The sequence below is a fragment of the Cibotium barometz genome, chromosome 1, assembly GCF_041138505.1.
Source record: "Cibotium barometz isolate CiBa-2024 chromosome 1, ASM4113850v1, whole genome shotgun sequence".
Lineage (NCBI taxonomy): Eukaryota > Viridiplantae > Streptophyta > Polypodiopsida > Cyatheales > Cibotiaceae > Cibotium > Cibotium barometz.
In genome coordinates, this window is record NC_141046.1 from 32,209,578 (window position 1) to 32,214,226 (window position 4,649).

The window sequence follows — 4,649 nt, forward strand, 5'->3', positions numbered from 1 at the left end:
TAAGATTATCATAAAAAATAACTATCCAATTTTGGTAATGGAGAAGTTGATAGATAGGCTAACAAGGGCTAAATACTTTATGCATATTGACCACAAGTTAAGTTACCATCAAATTTGAATTGCCAAAGAAGACATTGAGAAGACAACATTCAAGCCTAGGTATGGTAGTTACAAGTGGCTAGTATTATTGTTTGGGCTCACAAATACACCTACCACTTTCTACACCCTAATGAATGATGCCTTTAAGGAGTACCTATTTGGATGAGTTCCTCATCATATACATCAATAATCTCTAATATAAAGTAAGACCTTGGAGAAACACAAAGATCAAGTGAACAAGGTGCTACAAAGATTGAAACAACGAAAATTATATGCTAAGCCAAAGAAATGTAAATTTGCAATACCAAAAGTGAAATTTTTGGCAATAAAGAAATCATGGTCACAAAGTGAAAGCAATAATCAAATGAACGACACCTCAAAACGTGCAAGAAGTTTGAGAGTTTGTGAACTTCACACAATTTAGCCACAATCACATCAAGGACTATTCCAAAATCATTGCCTCATTGATTGACATCACTCGAGCATTTAGATGAACAAAAAAGAGAACATTGCTTTCCAAAAGATCAAGATGTTCGTGCGTTACACACCAATACTCAAACTACCAAAGTTTGACTAAGGAATTTCAAATCCTTACTTATGTATTGAATGGAGCATTGGGTAGTTCATACTCATGCAAGAGGGTCACCCAATTATCTTATGTACACAAAGATAATCCACAAAAAGGAAAGGTTCTCTATCTAAGAAAGTGGAGTCATTATGTCCATGAAAATTCTACCAAAGTCTTCATAGATAACATCTCTCTCAAGTATTTCCGAACTCACCGAACTTTCACCCAAGGAAGCAAGGTGGCAATATCTCAAAGCAAAATTTGACATCAAGATTATACACACAAGGTAAGCAAAATGTGATGCTAGATGCATTAAGCCCCATACCACAAGTCAATTTGGTTGGCAACTAGTTCCTCAACAAGATACAAGTCACTATCAAACAATGCTATAGTACTAAAGATGTTGAATGATCACCAAGTACATTTAGCATAGAGATTATATGACTTCCCAGATGAATTGTTCTATGCTCAATTTATTCTACGCTCACATACAAATCTATGTGCCGAAGGCACCTAACTTGAAAGCATACCTACTATGGAAGACACATGACTACATGTTAACAAACCATGGCCAACAAAAGAGATCCTTTGAGAAATTAAGCAAATTCTTGTATTAGCCCAAAATGTAAGAAGATGATGTCAATCATGTCCCACACACTTGCCAACTAGTAAAGATGAAATGGGTAAAATTAATCAACCTCATCACCTCAACCATGGAACGTGGTCTATGGATTGCTCCTCTCTACACTATAAAGAGGTTCCAAGCCAACTAGAATAACCTAGTTTGGTCAAAGAAAATTTATCTTGTTTTGCTAGGATGTTATTATCACCATTTTGACACATTTAATAAGTGTTTTACAAACATAGCCACCATATAAAGTTGTGCGATTTGTGAGACAATGTAGGCTGCTACAATTTATTGAAAAGAGAACAACTACCCCAATGTAAATGAGCATTCATTTTGTCCTCCATCTCCCCTTACCCTCTATGTCTCAATATTCTAAATATCACTACCTAGCTCAAACATGTATAAAGCTGGATATGGACAACAAAAACTGCCACCAGTGGAGCATTCAAAGTAACATACTAGCATCAGACACAGTGATCAAAGAAACTACAAGCAAACAAACGTACAGGTGGATTGCCAAATGAAGTAATTAAACAATATCCCCTCTTGAACTGGTTACACGACATCCAAATAGGGTCAGCCCTACAGACTGATGCACGAACTTGATAAAGAACACATATATAAGGCCTGGAGCAGCGGTACTTCAGTAAACAAGCACTGCGGATGTAGAAATGGTATTTCTTATAAACAGTGTTTTGGGAACGATAACCAACCACCGTCCGATGTCTCCAAAATCCAACGCCTCCTAAACTTTTTGGCACGGATCGATCCGCTGCCCAACTTTTGATCACTAATAATTCTTTCGAAGATTCGTTCCATTCGCTCGACTACCCCTACGACATCTTGTGCGAGTTTTTGAGGCTGCTTCCATCAGCTTAGCTTGCAGGACCTCCCTTGGACAGGAGATGGAGATCACACATGGCGTGCCGCAGCAAACAGGTCGGCATAGCATGGCGCTGTGGCAAACAGGTCGGCATAGCATGGTGCTGCGGCAAATAGGTCGGCAAGCGGATTATGGCCCAACATTTCGTAGTTTCGCCCACAGGTAAGGTGATTCGCTCTACAAAAGCTCCGGCAGAGCCTATCTGTTTGTTTTCTATGATCACAGCCGTGCTCCTAGTACTTTCTTGATCTTTGTGACTCGACGTGGCTGGCACAGCATATTAGGAAGTACCATGTATCGTGTAAGTATCGAGTATGAGTTTTCTGGCATTTTGAAACAGGTTCTTTGCATCCACGATAGATCTACGAGTTGCACCTTCTCAACCGGTGCTTCCTCGTGTGTTTGTAACGCATATCTTTTCTTTCTATATTTGGGTCGGACTTTGACACCTCTTACGTCCTCTGATAGTCATGGAGTCGAAGCATCTGTCATCATCAGAGCAAGGATGAGAAGAAGGCACCACTCCCTCGCTTTCATGAAGCAGCTATGATGGAAAAATTGGAGGAGTACGTACATCCAGAGTATGCTAAGTTGGCATTTACATTGCCACCAACCAGTGGTACATTCTGGTCCTTTATGGAGGGGGAGATAGAAAGGATTGCTTCTGAGGATAAGCACTTCAGCACATGCATTAATCAGGTGGTCTCCTTTCTGGCTCGCTTCTTCTCGACTGCTTTGGTAGACAAGGCCATTTATAATCTGGCTGCACTACAAGAATCTTATTTGGGTATTGAGTACACACTCAGGGAAGGAAAGGCTCTGGTTGCCTTGAATGTATTACGGGATGTTCAAGCATTGTGTGATGTGGAAGGATCACCGCTTCATAGGTTGATGATGAAGGAGATGCTCCTATCCAAGATGAAGTGGAGCCAAGAGGCTTGGAAGGAGAGAGTAGGACTCCTGGATTAGGTGGTGGAGGAGTCGGCAGTGGGATGGGTCGTGGGACAAGTGGTGGGTCAGGCAAAGTAGAACCTGAGTCTCATTTTTCAATCTTGGATGACGAATCTGTCATGGTTCCACTGCCACCATTTGCAGAATCTTCTTATGGAGACCTCAATAGAGTCCAGACCATAAAAAGAAGATTTGGGGTGTTCTTTTTTGGAGCGGGGGCTCAAGAACGGGTCTACAATCCCCACAACAGCCAAAGCGAAAAGTTACCCTTCTTTCATGGCACAAGACAGTCATGTCTTCCTGATTTCAAGGAGCGAGGCATAGATCCGCCTTCTCGACTGAATGAATTTAGTCGAGATGCAGCTTTTTATGTGTCTAATTCCTTATGTCAGGCCTATGAGCACCCTTTGCATTATCATCCAGCCAGGAATATCATTGACCCAATCTGTGTGTTGGTCTTTGAGCTGGACATTGCTGTCCTTCATGGATTGAAGCCTCCCCTAGGAAGTAGTTCTCCTTTGAATTGTTGTTGGTTCCCTGACACTGCTGAAGCAACACCGGAATGGCAGGCGTTTTGTGAAGGGAACTACAGCAAGAAAGCCCAACAACACAATTTCGACATCGTCATTGGGCCATTTTGCTTACCAACAAGAGTTGGGCTCTGGCGCAAGCTAGGGATTGAGATGCCATACAATGTGCCATTGACACAAGTGGCTTTTTGCTCAGTGGGAGCCAGGGAATGGTTGGAAAGGTCCTTCAAGAAGGCATATCTGGAGAGCTTTGTGTAGCACTGTGTGCATTTTTGATATGATGCCCTTTCAGTATTAGACTTGTCATATTTTGCACAAGAGCTAAAGTAAGCTGAAACGAAAGATTTGACTATTGAACTAACTGATATTTCTCTTGCACTTTGTGTACGCCTTGTACTTAGTTCTTGTATCATGCAAGTTTTGTGTGTGGGTGGAGAGAGAGAGAGAGAGAGAGGTTGTTGCCCCTTTCAAAATGCATATTGTATTTGGGTGAAGAGAGAGAGAGAGAGAGAGAGAGGTTGTTGCCCCTTTCAAAATGCATATTGTATTTGGTTCTTTAATGTCTCTTGGGCAGATTCTATTTGGAGTTTTTTACTCGAGTATTACTCCTTGTATTTATGGTTGTAACTCATCATTTCAATGGCTCTAGTGCTTGTCCAAGGTGGAGTAATGTTCCTAAACCTGTTTAAGTGACTTTATTTAATATACATGAGGTGCTTTCTGTGTGCCTCCAATATATAGCAGGTGCTTTTTTTCGGTGAATTCTTGAAAGCAGGTGTATACAAGTGTCTTACGAGTGTTGAGTGTCTTCATTGGTGTTTGTTGTTTTTTTCTTTTAAAATGCACATTGTGATCTTCTGTTGTCATCTTTGTCTGTTGGGGACGTTTAAAATATGGGGTTGGTGTATTCCCATTCGAGTAAGCTTCTTGTCTGTCTACCAAACCTCAGGGTTGTCCTCATGAATGTGCTCTAATATGGGATAGACTCTT

At 41.1% G+C, this 4,649-nt stretch overlaps 1 long non-coding RNA gene across 1 annotated transcript; it reads left to right on the forward strand.

Moving 5' to 3' along the window:
* The first annotated feature begins 3,940 nt into the window (after positions 1-3,940).
* On the forward strand, positions 3,941-4,392 carry LOC147641880 (uncharacterized). The gene is made up of 2 exons (XR_015269184.1): positions 3,941-4,113; positions 4,157-4,392. It is a non-coding gene; the product is annotated as an uncharacterized LOC147641880 (long non-coding RNA).
* Positions 4,393-4,649: the final 257 nt, after the last annotated feature.